Source organism: Penaeus monodon, chromosome 14 (genome assembly GCF_015228065.2).
Source record: "Penaeus monodon isolate SGIC_2016 chromosome 14, NSTDA_Pmon_1, whole genome shotgun sequence".
NCBI classification, from domain to species: Eukaryota; Metazoa; Arthropoda; class Malacostraca; order Decapoda; family Penaeidae; genus Penaeus; species Penaeus monodon.
Genome location: NC_051399.1, coordinates 51343894 through 51363799, shown reverse-complemented (window position 1 = coordinate 51363799; position 19906 = coordinate 51343894). Strand labels below are relative to the sequence as shown.

Sequence of the window (19906 nt, the reverse complement as noted above, 5' to 3'; positions counted from 1 at the left end):
TTACAAATATAAGAAATGCTGTTATAAAAATTTAATAAAAAATCAAAACATAATTTTTATATGTAATAAAAGGGCCAAAAGCATCTGGTGTTCCCGGGGGGTACCCATCCAAGTACTGACCAGACCCCAAAGTTTCTTAACTTCGCTGTCGGGCGAGAAGCGGGGCTTTCACGTGGTATGATCGTTTGGGGAAGGTTTTTACAAACGTTAGCCCGTTTTGTGTCAGTTCGATTTTTTTACTTTAAAATTTAATGCGGATTTACTTTTGCTTCAAACTTCTGACATACATTCCGGAAACGATGGACTGCTTCGTAATGTAAGCAAAATCACAATGGGAGTTGGAAATTCTGTCTATTGTTACCACTTTTTGCATCTGCCCAAACTTTGACTAATTATCGACTGTGCAACTCTGAAAAGAATAAAAGGTTTTTAAAAGCATATGAAAAAATTTAGTAATATAATATTTGATATGGTTTTAAATTTTATTCATTTACTGCATCTCTGCACAGAGCAGATGATATAGCAAACCCACAAGCAAAAATGACTATTATTAAATCTTAAACCTTGAGTGATTTAAAAACACTTTTCCCGCTATTGTTTTTATTTTTTATCAACTTTTGTAGTTTTATTTTGTTCGTTATGATTTTATTGTTTTATTTATGCTATTAACATAGTCATTTTTGTCAGATAATGTAATAAGGATGCTACTTAAATTAAATGTGTATAAATTAGCATCAATCAATGTAGGAAATAATTTTAGGGCATAATCAAAAAAAATTTGAGTACATTTTGATGATAATATTACCCTCATTCCAGAACTCCCTCGATTTGGGGGAAAGCTAAGAGGGGGCAGGGCGAAAGGCTCTATAGAAAAAAAAGGGGTTAGGATTCATTGACCATTGAACGAAAAGTATCAGTTAATACTCGTGTAAAAAACGTGTTGGTAAGGTGTTCCGTTTGCGGGTCACATACTCTTAGTAAGGGAAAATACTAGATACAAACTAGATTAAATTTAGATTTTTAAAAAATTCTTTAACAAAAGCAGAAATCAGGTCCGGTGAAAATCCTGATCTAGGTTAAAACTCAGGTTGTAATACTGATAAGCTTTGTTATATATCAGGATCGGTGATGAAAAGACAACAATTTACCAAGTATATTAAGTTACAATTGCAACAATTAACCCAATCACCATTCCTTGTAAGTTGATCCTTACTGTATTCTCTAGGTTCTCTTCCGGTCTTTGTTGTTCTCTCCCTCAGTAATAGTTTTCGCCGACCGCCTCGTCTCTCTGCCACCAACAAAAGGTTTAGCAGACGCGTGCTATCACAGGGTCGTGAACATAAAACACTCCAAGAGCACCGAGCACCACAGCGCCAACATCACGGGGGAAACGCACTTGGCGGGCAGGCAAAAAACACAAAATGCTTTTTCCCTTTTATTTACAAGTTATTTACCGTACCTTTCTATGGCACAATCGGGGGAAAACCAGCAGTCCACTGCACGAAAGCTTATACAGGGCAACACAAGTTATCAGGTCACAAGCAAAACAAGGCTTCCAGACAGCCCCTCGGTCTCTTGGCTTTCCTCCGCTCCTCGCTCACAGCCACTGCGTCTGTTTGCCAGGCCCTCTGTTCACACATGCCAGGTCATCTTTTCAGTAACAATGTTTGACAGAGACAAGCCCACTGGCGTAGCAATAATATATATAATATATATATATTATTATTTTTTTGTTTTGTATGTGGATGGAAAGGAGCAGTCATTGAATCTTTGTGAGTATCATAGAGATAGTATGTAATTATCCTTCGTGCTTCCTACAGCTGTAGCAAAGGGAATTCTTGGCATAGTGTGGGATAAAACCTCTACACAAATGAACCATTTATGTTGTCTTGTAATGAAGGAGTTCCTCTTTTATGTTAATGTTCTAGGTGTGGATTTTAGCTCAGTATCTTTTCAAAAAGGAATTATTTTTGGTCATTCCAGTAAATGTATGGGAAACTCTTGCATTCATGTTTCTCCATCCTTGGATGGCCTTTACACATAAGTAATATGCTTTTGTAATGGATGGCCATTACAACCTTACATAATTCACAAGATGGTTTCTGTTCAAAGAAGAGTTGTTTTGTCCAGGTTTTGGTCATTCCTTGGTCCCAGAAAGTTATGCCTGATCAGGGATTTTTACTTCTTTGCAGCCCCACCATTGACAGACTAAGCTATAGAAAAATAAAGTGAGCCATATGTATTTATGTATATATATACATATACTACACATACATAAATAATTATATATATATTATATATATATATAATAATATAATATATATACATATATACATATATATGTTTTGTCTATATGAGAGAATTAATGCTAATTTATTTTAATTTCTTTTTGGGCTTTCATATGTTTATATACGAGGGGTTCAAAAGTTTTGAAAAAAGACAGCATGAAAATGTTTCAGTTTATCTTATTTTCAACAATGCTCGTTCAGGTCAATCCTTCTGCAGACGTTGATACCAGCCTTTAGGCCATTAAGCTAGTGGCCTTAATCATTTAAGGTAATCTAATTATGTTATTTTGAATAGCAGCTCATTTCCATCTTCAACCGATGGAAATTGGTACCTTCAAATATTTTTTTAAAGTTTGGAACAAAAGAATCGGTAAATTGGGGCTGTAAGGGGTTTAGACATTTCCCATTGAATTCAGGTGCACACTTTTAACTACCGCGCCATGAGCGGTGCATTGTTGTGGTGGAAAGAATGTGTTAGTAACTTCTAGGTTTTTTTTTTTTTTTTTTTGTGCAGTTATCTCAAATCACATTCATAATAAGCAGATGTAATTGTTTTCTTGCTCTTGAGGAAGTCAGCTAGCAAACTCCTTCTGCATCTCGAAGACTTTTTGGCCTTTCTCTGAACACTCTGTTTTTTTTTGCTTGACTGGTCCCTTCCCACCCCTGGGCACACAAACTTGATTGAATTTTTACCTCAGGATCCTACTGGTACAAGCAATTCTCCTGTCACAATTTTTGCAGAAAAGCTTCAGGTCCTCATCTCACTTGTTTAAATTTCCATTGAAAAATTTTACCCTCGTTTGCTGCGATCGGGGCACAACACCTAGGGACTCATTGAGCAGGAAGCTTGCTTAGCCAAAACTCTCCACCAAAATTGGTGTGCAAAACCCACAGAGATGTTGAGGTCTCCTACTGATTCATTGGTACTAAATCTATACTTTTCAGTTTTGTTACGGACAGCATCACCCGGTATCCTCAGATCAGCATGCTTTAAAAGCAAATGTTGTAGTCATGATGTTTTGTTAACTAAGCATTTTAGCCAAAATTGTTCTTTGAAGAAATAAATGCATTCATAGTACATATAGTTTTAGTTTAGTCTATCTTTCATGGTACTTTTATTATTTATTATTTTTATTATTATTATTATATTTATTTATTATTATTATTTTTTTTTTTCAGAAAGCTCTGATACTTTTTTTACCATGTACAGTATAAACTTTACTTTTCCTACCATATTTGGTGTAAGAGCATGCAAGCATTTTATATATGCAACTAAATTCACATATTACGTCATTCATATAACAATAGGAAATGTGCAAATTCGGTGTAGTAAAATAAAGTCCTAAGTTAAATGTATGTGACATTGAATTTCTGAAATTGTTAGTATTATCATACTTTACAGGATCACTTCAAAAGTGCGATTCCCGGGGTTTCTCACCAAGATCCTCGGAATTATTAAACCATGATGAGGACTGTTAATGTAACCCTATGAGTTTAAAAGCGGATCGAAAGTGTTGTGCTTGGAAGTTTTGATGACCTTTTGTGACGGTTGAATATCAATCACAAGAAGTATCTTAACCCAACCCCCAAACAGATGTATAAGTCTGTCCCCATTAGTTTTTTTTAACATACCGATGGTTCCACATGTCCCCTAGTGACCGACCCTGATTTTCCCATTTCTTTAAATGGCGAAAAAAAGGGTTTTTTTCTTTTTAATACATTGATATCAATGCTGTTATTATTGTTACTGGTGTTATGGTTTTAAACTGTTATTGAATCTTGGTAACATTTAAGACAATTGATATAATGCAAAAGACCCTTTCTAAAAGTCAATGAAAAGGTAAACAGGTGAGCTAGGTATACAAATGACTGACTCCTTGGTGATTAAGCACTTGTAGAGCCATCTGTGTAAACTATAAAAAAAACTTGTATTACAGTGGTATGGCATGAAATCTTGCCATCCGTGCCGATTGGGTTAAACTTTTAAAAACTGTTAAGAACAAAAATTTACAATTTCAATGTGTTGCCAGTAAAATATAGGAAGTGTCAGTACTTGTTATTAATGTAATTTTCATCAGTTTTAAGTGTTTAAACCATATTTTAAATAATAAGAAATTTAAATTTGCTCGCAGATGTAGATACTTTTGTGCTTTCTATTACAAGTAAAACTATTAATATAATCATTATTGCTTTGTCTACTTTTGATGCCACTATTCTTAGTATTGCCACCATGTATAATTATTATACTCGATTTTCCTGTCCCCCCTTTTTTACTTAATGTTACGGTAACACCAAAGTCATGAATGTGAAGGTGCAATCGTGATTAATTAATGAATGACAAAATTCATGTTAGTATACCAAAAGTTACTACACTAAGGTTCACATGGAGTGGGACGGCACTGGTTTTTTAAACACACTTGGAGCTGATGTGATTGTACCCTTTACCTGTGATATTCGTCAACTAGTTGAATGTTTTATTAATTAATAGCTTCCCAGAGAGATTGGATCAGTCTAGGAGGTACTGCAATAAGTGGCCAGTTCTCAGAAATCATTTAAATTTCGTTTTTATTTGCAGAAAGGTAACCGTTGAAGTCAATTTTCTTGAAGCTAGTGTAATACCATCTGTTAAGAAGGGTTAATTTTTAATGGTTGTTATTACTTGCAAATAAATATAATTAGATGATATCCCCCCCGGAGGGAGTGGACAATCCCGGAGGTACTGCAATACCGGGCCGATCCGCGGCAAAGGTGGAGCAAGCCCTAGCACTTCGCCATTTTCCAAAAATCAGTTTAATATCGTAGATCCCACATGGGGATCGTATCAGATATTAAGCTGATAAGAACAGATACTACACTTTGATCTTAGCCAAAAGGCCGAGAAGCGATACTGAAACAAGGTTGTGTGCGTGTCCGAGAAAATGTTTCTGAAGACTTGCTAGTGATATTCTTTATAGATATAAGGATTTAAGCGACATGACATTGGAAGGTTATTGAAATCTTGATTGGCATATGAAAAATGTTTCCTGTATGAAAATTCCCAGAAACTATGCGGGATTTACAAGGAAACTTTATTCGGACAAATACTTTAGTTCTTAGCCAACTATCACAAACCTCTTTATTAACACACTTTCACACCCACAGCACATTGCCTGCATAACACACACCCCAACACACATATATATTATGCCCAAGGCCTATTTATACTGTATATAAATAATTTAAACCTTTGTATATTTGCACACACTACGTCAGTGTATGTATGAAACTCGTAAAAACGAAAGCGCAACACACTACACGCACGAAACACGAAACACTTTCGTACATATTCTGTATTTGCATTATACAAGAAAATTTGTTATTTATATAATTTATTATATCTATATATATATATTATATATTATATACATATATATATATATTATATATATATATAATATTATATTTTATATATATATATATGGAAACCTTAACGAAAGGAAATGATATTTTTGGGTATACTTGGTAAAATTCTATGATCCGTTTACTATTATGCATATTATATAATATATATATATAATATATAAATATAATATTATATTTATATATATAGAAGAGAGGAGAAAAGAGGAGAGAGGAGAGAGAGAGAGATATTGCGATATTTGATATTAGTCTAACGTAATATAACCAAGATTTAAAATGCATATCCTGTGTTGCATTTATATCATGTTAATATTACATTTCTACAAATATTTTCGTACATGTGTATCCATCTGTATTTATAGATTTACGAAGGTTTTGATGAATTGTGTGAGTGTGCATATGGGGTTTATATATATATATAATATAAATATATATATATTATTAATATATATATATATAAAATTATTTTATATATATATATATATATATATATATATATATATATATATAGCAACCTACGAAAATGCCATAAAATGTCACGGAGATGATAAAGTACATAACGGAAGTACAGCTGGAAAAAAGCTTATATAACTATAATTTAGGAAATAATAAGGATTGTTGATCATTGACATCTTTGTTCCCAAATACAGTTTTAAATATGAACATAATGTAGTTCACTAGTAAAATCTTCGCAAAAGAAATTCAATTTGATTTTTGTATTAGGTTTTATAGGGGCGCGTGGGGTTCTCAGTAAGTGTGAGGGGTGGGTCGGCGGGTGGGTTGTATTAGCATACTTACCTGGCACAGGAGATACCGTGATCATGAAGGCGGTTTTCCCAAGGCGGGGGCTCACCATTGCACTCCGGTGGCGCTGACCCTTGCGATTAACCCAAATTGTGGTTAACTCGAGTGCGCAATTTTTGTTATTTGGGGACTGCGTTCGCGCTACCCCCCTTTTTTTACATATCGTTATACAAATATCCGCTATCCCCTTTTACATATCTTTTAATACAAATATCCGTTTAATCCCCTTTTTACATATCGTTATACAAAGTATTACATTAGAACTAGCTCTCTTAAGTTTTTGGCGAGAGAAAGATTCTTAAATGGCGTAGCATCTCTTAATGCTTATGGTTTGAAAATATCCCATTACATATATATGATAAACCAACTCAATAGAAGAAAAACTGTCGAGTGGCTATTATTATTCTCGTAAATTATTTCTTTTACATACCGGACATACAGATCTTGTAACCCCTATTTTAGCTATCCGTTACTGAACGATTGGAGATGACCATTGCGAAAAAATACAATATCGAAGACATTGACAACTATTTTATTATTTATTATTATTATTATTATTATTATTTAGTTTTTTTTTCATATAACTACCCTAATATATAAGAAAACATTTGTTTTTTTTCCCTTTTATGTAAATGTTGTTGTTTCAGTATTGCTTAATTTTGCGTATCAATTTGAGGCGTAACTATTTGTTCAAAAATATGTTTATTTTCCCTTCAGAAATATAATTTAACACTTCCTAAAACTTCAAGATTTTGGGTTTTAGATGAGAATGAAAGTGTATGAATTCTTAGGGTCTAGCTTGAAATGGAATGGGCATTCTAACAGGTTTATTAGAAAACTGAATCCCCTTGAACTATATACATTAATCAAATGTTATATAGTCTTAACATATCATTTTAAGGGAACCCACCAAAGTGGGCTATAGAATAAAATTGAATAAGACACTAAGTTGTTCCCCTCCACGGAAACCTTTAGTAAAAGGCGAAAGATTTATGCGTTTTGAAGGGAAACCAGAGTTAGGTATAAATGGTCACCCAGTAACCACAAAGGTAGGCTGGGGAATACTAGAACGATAAATATAAGAGCAAGAAAGGTTTATCGTGAAGTAAATAGATATTTATCTTACAAGGATTAGCACACTTAAAAGCAAATGTGTAATCATGATGTTCAAATTAACCAAGTATAATTGTCAGGCAGATTTAATTTAAATTTAGATAAAAACACTTGAAATTGAAACTCGCATATGAATACCGTTACTATCATAAACAATCAACATCGATTTTTTTTTTAAAGATTCATGAATCTTTGGATTCAAAAACAAAATCATCTAGGAGTAGTTAATATATTATATGCACCTAAAATTTCGTTGGAAATATCACTGAAGAAATATGCTTTCCTAGTAGATATGGTTTAGTTTAGTTTTCACCTCTATGGCTTATTAGTTTTGAAATGGTCAAACTATGCCCACATATTGCATCATACATGTACCCAACATATCGCGTGAAAATCCGGTGTAGTAGAACGAAGTTGTTAGTAAAAAGTAGTCTGTGAATGAACATCGAACTCGAAACCATGATCATACTTTATAGGACCACTACTATAAGTGCGATTGCCGGTTTCTCGCCGAGATTCTCGGAATATATTCAGCCACGATGAAAAAAAAACTGTTAGTGTAATCCCTGAGCGGAAGCGGCTGTCAAATGTTGTGCCCTTTAGAGATTTAGACCGTTCTGACCGTTTACCGATGCTCAGAGGAGGATTCATCCACAAGTCTGGGAAATATGTAAACTCCTACAAGGAAAAAAAGAACATAATACAAACTGAGAGCTTGCCACTTATAGAAGAAAAAAATGAACGAAAATTTAATAAAACAATTTCACTATATTGGTATTAAATGTTAAAATGAAAATTTCATTTAATAAAAAAATATTTTTTCGTAAATATAAATAAGAAAGATACTTGCTACTAGCAGAACTATACATACTGATACCATACTTCTTTATCACTTGATATTATTTTGCTGCCACGTCTTTTATTATTGTGAATATTTAAATTACTACTGCTTTGTAGATACCTTTTAAATTCTGTACCCCTCTGTTACTTCCTGTAATATATGGCAACACACCACGTTCCGCTATCCCCCTTATGCATTTCTTATCGGAAATAATTCTCGAAACCCACCTGTAAAGTCAAAAATTTAAAGAAAGGTATACATCTCTTAAATTTTCAGTTTGATTTTATCCCAGTGCTTTCATTTAAACTTGCCCCAAAGAAGAAAACTTGCCTGACGATTCTTATTTATGCTGGTAAATTTTTATGCAACATTGCATAAATGTATTGATTTGTATTCCGATATTAGCTACTGAATATTCGAACCATTGGAGGTGTACAAAACAGAAAAATCCCACTATATATACAATACGAAAGAATTGGGTAGTGAAAGAATTTGACTTATATGGGTGTAAGTATCAGTATATGTTTTGAAAATGTAATGTTACATTTACTTAACCCAAAACCGATGGGGATGGCATGGAAACATGCATGCTCACTGTGAGTTTACTTTATTATTTATATTTTTATATTATTATTATTATTTTTTTTAAAACATAGAAGGCTACACTTGTTTACAAGTCACTATGAGGCAATTGCAAGTACTTACCTATCTCGTCTGTTTACCCTTTCCCTGTTTTTTTGAAAATATTTTATATTGTTCGTACCAAGATCAGTAACATAATATAATGTCTATACTAAAACTAACACCATCGATATTCATAGCATTAGTAAAAAACGTTTTTTCCCGCCAATTCATGGAAAGGTGAAATCAGGTAAGGCCGCAAGGTCTACTAATAGACTCCTTTGTGGCTAAACACTTACAGAGCAATAATAATAATAATAATAAAGTTACGCCGACCGCCTCGTCTCTCTGCCACCACACAAGGCAGGCTAGGCAGACGGCGTGGGTATCCACAGGGGCGTGAACACTGAACAGCTTCAAGAGGCACCGAACACCACAGCGTCCCAGAACACCAGGAAGGAAACGCCAAGTGGCGAGGCAGGGGACGAAGTAAACACAAAATACAGTCTTTCCTTTTTTTACACAAGTTATTTACCCGTACCTTTTCTATAGGCACAATACAAAGGGGGAAACCACTGTCACACTGCACGATACTGCTTATAAAAGGGCAACACAAGTTATATCAGGTCACAAGGGCACACACAGGTCTTCACAGGAGGGAGCACCCAACTCCGTCTCTTGGCTTGTTCCTCCGCTCACAGCCAGCTGCGTCATGTTTGCCCAGGTTCCTTTCCATGTTAACACATGTTTCGCCCCAGTCTCCGAAAGAACCCACAGGCGTAGCACTATCCCCCCTATCAAGGGAGACGACCCGTCCCGCTCTGACATACCTAAACCTGAAAAAAACTACAGAAAATTTTAAATAAAATCAGTTCTCAGAACACAAAAATCTTTCATCCAGCGCGGCTTTCTTCGCCCCTCCTCTTGAGTCGCCTCTGGAGGAGGAGTGGGCGGCGGTAGATTTTGGCCCGTGGCACCCAGAGGGATATCTTCTGCCCCAAGACCTGGCTCATGGTCACCATTGACGTCCCGCTGCATCGCCCTCACCGCCCCAAATGCTCGTCCCCATCTCGGTCAGCGTCTGCCACGTCCCTCATCGCCGCTACTGGGGCTAACGTCATCTTCTTTTTCACCATGGCCCCAGGAGTAGCTTCCTGGCCCATGGTAACGCCACAGCCGGTGCGCCAAGTCCTCGGGAAGTCAGGCAACGGCCCACAAACCAACCAACTCCTCGCTCACCGACGACTCTTCTGGACGCTCCACTTCCCACAAGTGCCCAGCTTTGCACCAGCTGGCACCTTCAGGTCCTTATCAGAGAAGTTAGCTACTAAAACTGTAACTAACCCTCCCCTTTGGGCCAACAAGGCTCCACCCAACCCCTACGCCATCAGCCAGCTTGCAGGTTTTGGATGGGCTCCACCAGGGCCCTCTACTCCACGCATCACTCTTGACGTCGACACCGGATTTTTAGACTCTGTCCTGGGGGCAAGGTGCAGTCGCTCAGCCATAACTACCTCTGCACAGCCAACCTCTGGAAGCAAGGCACATCTTCACCGTGCACTCTCACCACTTCCATCCAGGTCGACACAACCCCCTTACTCTGCGTCAGGTAGTCAAGGCCCCAGCAAGCAGTGCTCGTCCAGATCGGCCCACATACACCGCCAGCCGCTGCACCGTGCTGCCCACGCCAATACGAGCCTCCACTGGGCCCCCTTTAGCTGCACACAAATTGCCCCGTGACAGCACACAGTCTCTGTGGTGCGTCGGAAGTCGCATAGTGGCCAACATATCAGGCCGCACTAGGGTTCTTCTCAGCCCCAGTGTCCACTGTCAGGCGGCATGGGGTTCCCATCTATTGAGCCCTCCACCTGCATCGTGCTGGTTCGACGGCAGCTTACCCAAGTCGGGGCCCGGGAACCGAGGACGGCTGGGTTTTGGCCCCCTTCTCCAGCCTGTCCGAGTTTTCCGCCTGTACCACTTCCTTAGCCTTAGGACATGCACTCGGATGGTGACCATACCTACCACAGTCCTTGCAGCACTGCTGGAAGGGATCAGAATCCGTCCAGTTGAGAGGACGTGTTCTCCGCTCCCTTGACACTGACTACGTCTGTGCCCTTCCCCACTGCAGCCCCAACACAAGCCTTGGAAAGTGCTAGGGCTCACCCTTTCCCCAATGCTACCTTCTCCACTTTAGCCTTCCGGCCCCGGAGGTCACGGCGGGGCTGAGCAGCTGGCCCTAGGCCACTGGTTTTCCTTCAGGAAGGCCTCGAACTCCAAGGCCCTTGCCAGCGCCACCTGCAGGTCCTCAGGGTGTGCCTCCTCAATGTAGATTTGCAGCTGCTGGTCCTGCAAGCGTCCCAAAAAAGAAATCGCGGGCCAGGACCACGATCATATCTTCCCCCACCCCAGGGTAAAGCCTCCTTACCAGCGCCTCCACATCCTTGCGCCAGCTGGGACAGTGTCTCGCCATGCTCACCCATTTCCCCTTCTTCAAATGGGGCCCGATATTCCTCGGCCCGGTGGTGGTGCCCGAAACGGCGTTTTCAAAGCCTCCGCCACGCTGGTGTAAGAGGCATGTTGGGATGCTGGCAGATGCCCCAACCACTTCCACCGCGGGGCCCCTTAGCGCTGTTTACCAGCTGTAGGGCCTTCTCTTCCTGGCTCCAGCCCTGGGCAATGCCAGTATTTTTAAATTGGGCGACATATGCCTCCCCCGGCCACCTTCCCGTCGTACTCAACTAGCTTACGCTTCACAGAATGTCTGGAGGCCGAGGGGCTGCGGGTGGAGAACGCGTGCCGTGAACTAACACCCCGGGGGGGAGGAAGGGGGTGAGGGAGGGGACGAGGCGGGTTGACCGGTCCGAGTTTGCCGCCACCTATATCCCAAAGGGAGCGGTTCCGATGGGTCCCCAGCCTTCTGCAGCGACCACTGGCTCCGACACGACGCTGCGAGGCCTGGGGGTTTTTCCCGCCACGGAACCCCCAGGAAAACCCCAGTAAATCTGACACTCTGGCATCTGTTGCCAGAACCTCGTCTGCCTTCTCTGCTTTGAACGTTACTACCTCGTGACGCCGCCTTTCCTCCTCTCACTTCCTCCCTCAGGCCCTGAACCTCGCCCTTCAGAGTCTGCACCTCCTCCCATCAGTTCAACTCTTCACGCGTTGCAGGCCTTGGTCGGTGTACTGCTGAGTTTCCATCTTCCCCAGATGCAAGATTGCTCTGTAGCACCTCAACAAGTTGGCAGAACTGTTCCTCTGCCTTCCTTGCCTGCATCTCGACGAGATGGTGCGCCTGCTCGCGTGCCCTCTGTGCCTGCTCTTCTGCCCTTTGTGCCATTTTCTCCCTCATACCGGCCAGCATGGCAGTGATCAGGTCCATCTGGCTCGGCTTCCACCTCACTCGTGCCCTGCCTCAGTCATAGCCTCCTCCCCGCTCATGGCTGCCGCCATCTTTGGACGACATGATAAATCGGCGCGTCACTGATAAATATCACAAATCCCCCCTCCTGACACCATTTGTACGCCGGTCGCCTCGTCTCTCTGCCCACACAAAGCGGTAGGCAAGGGTTTATATACAGGGTCGTGACACTGAACACTCCAAGGCAACCCGAACACCCACAGCGTCCCAGAACCCAGGAGAGGAAACGCCAAGTGGCGAGGCAGGGCACGAAGTAAACACAAAAAGACAGTCTTTCCTTTATTTACACAAGTTATTTACCCGTACACTTTCTTTAGGCACAATACAGGGGGAAACCAGCATGTCACACTGCACGATACTGCTTATAACAGGGCAAAACAAAGTTATATCAGGTCACAAGGCACACCACGAGGTCTTCACAGGAGGAGCACCCAACCCCCGTCTCTTGGCTTGTTCCTCCGCTCACAGCCAGCTGCGTCATGTTTTTCCCAGGTTCCTTTCATGTTAACACATGTTTCGCACAGTCTCCGAAAGACCCACTGGCGTAGCAATAATAATAACTAACAATAACAATACAATAACAATAATAAAATAGGTCACGTATTTTCCTGGCGACATTGAGTTAAATGTTGTTTACTTTTATGAGAACTAGCTTCAGTAGCAACAAATTTGGGATATTAATCTAATTGTGCATGTTTTTCTTCACTTAAGGGATTTTTATTTCATCAAAAATATTCTGAACACAAAAATAACAGTTATTTTTTTAAATTTCAATTACGATTTCCCATAACGCAGTTCCCGCTATATAGTAAGGTGGACATATGTGTAGTACACTTTGGTTGTCATTCGTTTCCTATGCTTTTAACGTTACGGATTAACGGTTTCTCGCGGTGGATTATCTATCATTATCATATATTTGATTAATGAAATGTGTATGTTCACACACATAATATATGGGGGAGTTATCTCAGAGTAGATAAATGTAAATATAGTAGGTAGACCATAGCGTGTTTTATTGTATGTACACATACACACGCACACGCACAGGCACAGGCACACATACACAAAGCACGCGCGCACGCACAGGCACACATACACACGCACGCGCGCGCGCGCTCACACACTCGCACACATAATCAATTTGAAGCCATAGCTAATGTTACACTTTATTTTATTTCTATATAAAGATAATCCTTTTCACCACCAAGTAAATGAAAATTAGGAGAAGTGTAAGCTTAGATGAGAATTGTGTAAAAAAAATAGTAACTTTAAGTGATTTAGCGTCGAACACCAAATGTTGGCGTTTTTGATGGGAAATGATGTATAACTTATATAAATGGAAAAACAAAATTCATTTTTAGCCGAGGATGGAAGGGTTAAATCCTATTAACCAAAATAATTGAAAACCAAAAAAAATGAATATATATCAAGACATTCTCTTACTATAAGAATATTTTTTTATTTAATCATTATATATTTATGTTCAAGTTGGAGTTTGAACCCCCGAAGGGCTTAGAAAAAATTGAGTAAGACCATTGAGTTGGTTCCCCTCCACGGAATCTGTGTAAAAGGCGAAAATTTATGGTTTTGAGGGAAACCAGAGTTACAAATAAATGGTACCGATTGACCTACAAAGGTAGACTGCGGAACGTGTCTTAACCAGCGTGTTATAATGGCACAGAAAAGACGTATCTTGAAATAAGCGCTATTACTTTTACTTAATAAGGATTAGCAACTGCATAAAAGTAAATAGTGTTATGATATTTTAGTTTAACCAAAATATATACTCCAGGTATTTGAACATAATACTGAACTTAACAAAAGGAAAGAAATTAAAGATCGCTTAATTTGAACTAGGAATATTTTTCCCTTAATATCATCAATCACATCGAAATAACCGGTTTTGAAATACACGACCCTTTTTAATTTCTCGTTTGATTATCTTGTGTACCTAGAAATGTGCAAATGAATTCCATTTGGAGATACAGTGGAATAGACATATGGAATAACGCATTTCACGTATTCATAATAGTTTAGTTTATTCGCCTGTGTCACGTTATTTTGATATGCATGTCTTGTTGTTAAAAAACTATTATAGTGTATGCATGAAGTTTTCCGCCACTATACTTTACTGTTAACCCTTTTGATCAAATCGTGTAGATTATGTAATTATTTTTTTAAACTGGGCAAAACTACGTCCACATATTACATCATAATATACATCAACAGTACGAAACGTAAAAAACAAAAAACCCCCCGCTTTCATTCAGAACAAAGACCTCAGTAAAATTAGTGTGTAATGAATGTTAGATTATGAAAGCAATGAATCAACGTTTTATGAGGACAATATTCTATAGTGGGTGGCGATTGCCGGGTTTCTCGCCGGAATTCTCGGAATATGTTTCAACCACAGAAGGAGGACCTGTTTATTGTAAATCTCCTCTGAGCGGGAGGACGGCTCTCAAAGCGGTTGTGCTTGAGAGATTTGATGACCGTAACTCTGATCTCGGTTTAATATGACCGATGTTGAGGAGAAGGATCACACAAGCTGAGGGGTATTTGAACTACCAATCAACCCAAGAAGATGTCTTGAACTTTTGACAACTCCTGAAAAGGAGGAAAAACTCTTAATTATAAGAAACGTGGTAAGCTTTCTGCTTTATCGGTGGATTTCAAAATCTCAATAACTGACTTGAGTGTTTAAGAGCCAAATTTTTCCTGTTAAATGTTTTGTCTACATCTTTATGCCATTGTTATCAGTACTGCCATTGTCACTAACACCAGTGTTTAATTGTTGTTTACTATTGCAGTTATTAATTACCTCTTTGAGTTCTGTAACCCCTTTTAACTTCATGTAAATATGGTGACGTCGGTAGCAGCAGTAACGCGCAAAGTCTGGCATAGTCGGAAATCGTGCTTAACAACGACGACGAATGATATACCATGCGTCCTGGAATTAAGACGATAATAATTGTGTAAACAGATTAATGAACATTACAAATAGTAATGGAATACTAATAAACTGCCAATCCAGGCAAAGTAATATAAAATCGTAAACTTGTCAAATGTTCAATGTTGAACATGATGTGACAATCATAGCATATCAAGCTTGACGATTCTGTTTAGTGGATCGTGTGATCTAGTGGTTTGGTTCTCTGAGTAATACGCAGTGTTTGAGTCTTCGTAATGGAGGGTTTTCTATTTCTATTTAAAAATCCATTACTACATTACTTCATCTTATGCACTTGAAGTTTGTGGAGGCTTAGATGTCTCATGGGAGTGGGAAGGTCTTTCACACACTCCAAATTTCAGGTGATACTAACATTTTTGATTTTACAATATCAACTATTTCATAAATTTCATGTTAATATGCTCCTAGAGACAGTACTGTAGATCAACCATTGAGGTACTGCAATACCTCCGATCCATGGCGGAGGTAAAGGAAGACCCTAGTAAATCTCCAGTTCTCAGAAATCCGTTTAATATCATGTGTTTTAGGGGGGGGGGTGTTACTCCACAATATGTTTACATATTGTCTAAATTGAATTGCATTATTTCACCGATCGGCAACGAGGAAGCAAATCGTGGAAAGCGTCACTCTTTTGTGGAAGCCTTTTTGATATCAGCTATTTAGAAAGTAGCTAATGTCAAATTGAGAATGCATATAATTTTCATAATTAGTTCATATCCTCTTCAAAGAGAAATGAAACAATTACCAATGTACATTCTATGAAAGCTATTGTAGATTATGGTTCTGGTGTTCTGTGGACAGAGTGGTTCAAGCCCTTGTATTTGCATTTCTTTATAAAAATTTTTTTAAAATGTGTTTCTATCTTGCACTTGATATGCACTGTAGATATGAATCAAGGTGGCACAGAGTAGAAAAAGATTTTTTATTTTACAGACCAAAATTTTGATATGATAGAAATATTATAGATAATTAACCTGTGGCACTAAGTTCATATGAGAATTAGTTTATATTTTGATTATGAGTAGATTAACCCGGGATGTAGTAGGGACCCATTTGACACTATTCATTTTTGACAGAAAAAACGCAACAGACATAAATGGAACCCAAAACAGTTTATACAAATCCCCGTTGGAGGGAATGGATCAGTTTGGAATTACTGTATTCTTTGTCGATTTCCGACAACAGTGTAGGAATGCCGTAAAGCGTCACCTACTCCTATTTACAGAGGGACTTGGATCCTGCAAATGTTATAATTTGATTTAATAAATTGGAATATTTTCCCTGGAGGGAGGTGGACCAATCCGCGGGTACTGGAATCCCGGGGCTGTTTCCGCGCTAAGTTGAAGCAGGCCCATAGCACTTGCCCATATTTCAGAAAATTGTAATATATCTAAAATATGTTATAGTCTAAATTAGACTATCCTTCCAGAGTGATATTAGTTTAGTATAAATATAATTAAGATCTGAATAGCATATATCCGCGTGTACATTTAAATCGTCTGAATATTACATTTATGCGAACATGTATATCCATCGTATTTAGGGATATTGTGTATATGTGTGTGTGTGTACCACACATCAGTATGGTACAACATTGAAAAAAAACGCGGACTGGTAAATGTCTATAGAATGATATAATTAATTGCGCGAGGAGCTTTTTATTCACCTTACGATATGTACAGGATAGTTTTCACATATAATGCCTTGCATGTGAACGTTTTTGTTTCAAAAACTTAGTTTTGAAATTTTAATTGTGTCATTCACTTGGATTTTCTTTAGAAAAGCAAAGGTAATTTGTTATCTGTAAAGTATTGTAGATGGTGTGAGGTTCTGGTGTGAGCGATGGTGGGTCGGCGGGGGGGGGTAGTTTTAGCTACTTACCTGGCACAGGAGATACCGTGATCACGAGGCGGTTTCTCCAAAGCGAGGCCACATTGCACTCCGTGTCCTGACCCTTGCGATTAACCAAATGTGTTCCGGCCAATTTTGTAAGCGGGGGACTCCGTTCGCGCTACCCCCCTTTATAAACCTTTAATTTTTACCGAAAGTGTATTGATCCACTTGTCCACCTAGTCTAGTTAGAAAGTAAGTAAATTTAAAAGAAAAGACCCGTTAACGGGGGGAAAAACAAGATGGGAAGGGGAAGGATAAGGGGGGGGATCGAAAGGATGATTAGTAAGAGAAAAGAGTTGGGGTTAACCTAACATGCGGGTAAAATTTTGGGGGCATGCTTACAGGAGGGGGAAAAGGGAAAGGACAAGGTCGGTAAGGGAAGGCCCCGCGCCATCGGGGGTTCGCGTGCCCTGGAGTGGCAAGTCACTCGCTTCGCATGAAGCGAACTCAGGGTCGCCGAGGCTAACCTATTTCTCTCTTTACTTCTATATATTTGGTTAATTTGTACAACCGCCATTGAATTTTCATATAACTTGTTCGAGGATATATATATGTATTTCGTAAACGAGTTAAATATTGAAATACAGAAATTTCAGTTCATTAAACATGGTATTTTTCATACTAGCATTAACAAATTATTTTTAGTAATCTTTTCAAGCTATATGCAGGTTTTTTGGGGCAACATTATGGGTATTTGAAGGGCAATGCTTTGATTGCCATTTCATGACAAAAAAGATGTGAACAATGCAAAACTGTATATGAAATTTTATACATTAATAATAATACTATATAGAAAATAATATATATAAATATATATTAATTTAAATATATATTTTTATATATATATATAACAATACTTTTATATATATATATATATATATATATGTATATATTATATATATATTTATATATATAGTATATATATAATATAATACAAAGAATCGGTCTTTTAAAATTGCCATGTAAATGTATCGATGTACCATTTTTTCGTTACATTTTGAGAAAAAAACCCAAGCGATACCGATAAAACGATGCAGATTTGATCGCTAAAGGGATACAGGTACCAATACAAAAGCATCGATCGATATATGTATCCACGATACTGCCCATCTCTTAACTAAAATGATGAATGTTAAATCATAAAGTATCCCGGAAAACTGGTGATAATATTATTGATGATAATTATAAAGCAATACTGATAATAATCATAAATTTTAATCCTACCATTAGTAATGATAATTATAAATAAATAAATAGATAAAAATAGTGGGTATTGATCATGGGAAACAAAAATGTAATAATGGGTTTTCATGGCCCTTTTTAATCATATCAGTAATTACGATAACGATGATCTTAATGATACTATAACCAAAAACCCAAACACGGGGGGGGGACGTAGATTATTTGCCTCAGTGTCGTGGACATGTTTATTAGCTTTATATCTGTCACTTCTCTTATTATGTAGTTTCCCCATTGTGGAATTTTTGCATAGAATATTTTCATTTACAATATCTACTTTGCTTTATCTGTCTGTTGACCATGTCCAAAGATACTGGTTATATTTGGATGATAATTTTTTTAAGAAAATTAGAAATTGTAATCCTACCAAAAATGTCGTTAATCAGTAAAATTTATTAATGATTAAATTAACATGAAAATACTTAAAAAAATCGTGATAATGGCCAGCTTAATGATATCAGTAATTACGGAATGATAACCATAATGATAATTTTTTGAGAAAAAACCCAATTTGAAATAGGGAAAATTGTTTTTCCTCCCTATAGACATTTTTTTGAGCTTTCTATCTGTCACTACCTTACTGTGCATTTCGTGTTGTGCAATTTTTGTTGGAATATTTTAATATATAATTCTTTATATCTATCCCAGCGCGGAGAAATGGCCCTAGTGTTTTTGTTGTATGCTTGTTTTTTGTGCTTGTTAACCTTTAATATAATTTATTGATTTTCTACCGAAAAAAAAGCTGTGTGGTTTCCCAACCAATGCTTACTATCGTTGGGAAAGAATTAGCAGTTTGTATATTTATGGGAGTGGACATACATTTCAATTTTCATTTCATAAGATTATACGCAGACGACTCAGTCTTTTTAAGTTTTTTTTCGGCCCTGGAAACCGAACCAAGCTCTTTTTTTAGACTATCTTTATTACGACATATCTTATGTTCTTTGTATATCATTATAAAATTTTACTATACACTTATATACTAGTTACAGCTTCATTTTTTTGTCTTTCTAAACAAATGTTTTTATTATAAATTTATTAAATAAATTTATTCTTAGTTACCCCTATGATCTACTATCAATTTCTGTTTATCTTCTCCTCTTTCGATAACTTTTCACTATTTGCTATTGACAAGTAAATACAATTGATTTCTTAATAAAATATAAGAAGAGTTGCCTAAAATTTTAGAAATAATATACAAAAATTGATATACAATAAAAAAACCAACAGTTGGTGCCCAGGCGCACCCACCCTGTACTGACCAGATCCAAGGGTTTTTAATTTTCGCTGATCGGACGGAAAACGGGGGCTTTCAAAGT

At 37.8% G+C, this 19906-nt stretch overlaps 3 non-coding genes and 1 pseudogene across 3 annotated transcripts; 2 read left to right on the top strand and 2 right to left on the bottom strand.

The window, feature by feature from the left end:
- Window positions 1-4983: 4983 nt before the first annotated feature.
- LOC119581356 lies at window positions 4984-5174 on the bottom strand. Its single transcript, XR_005229501.1, has one exon. It is a non-coding gene; the product is annotated as a U2 spliceosomal RNA (small nuclear RNA).
- A 1303-nt stretch (window positions 5175-6477) lies between these two features.
- On the top strand, window positions 6478-6642 carry LOC119581326. Its single transcript, XR_005229476.1, has one exon. It is a non-coding gene; the product is annotated as a U1 spliceosomal RNA (small nuclear RNA).
- A 751-nt stretch (window positions 6643-7393) lies between these two features.
- On the bottom strand, window positions 7394-7510 carry LOC119581407. Its single transcript, XR_005229544.1, has one exon. It is a non-coding gene; the product is annotated as a U5 spliceosomal RNA (small nuclear RNA).
- Window positions 7511-17328: 9818 nt separating this feature from the next.
- LOC119581343 lies at window positions 17329-17476 on the top strand (annotated as a pseudogene).
- Window positions 17477-19906: the final 2430 nt, after the last annotated feature.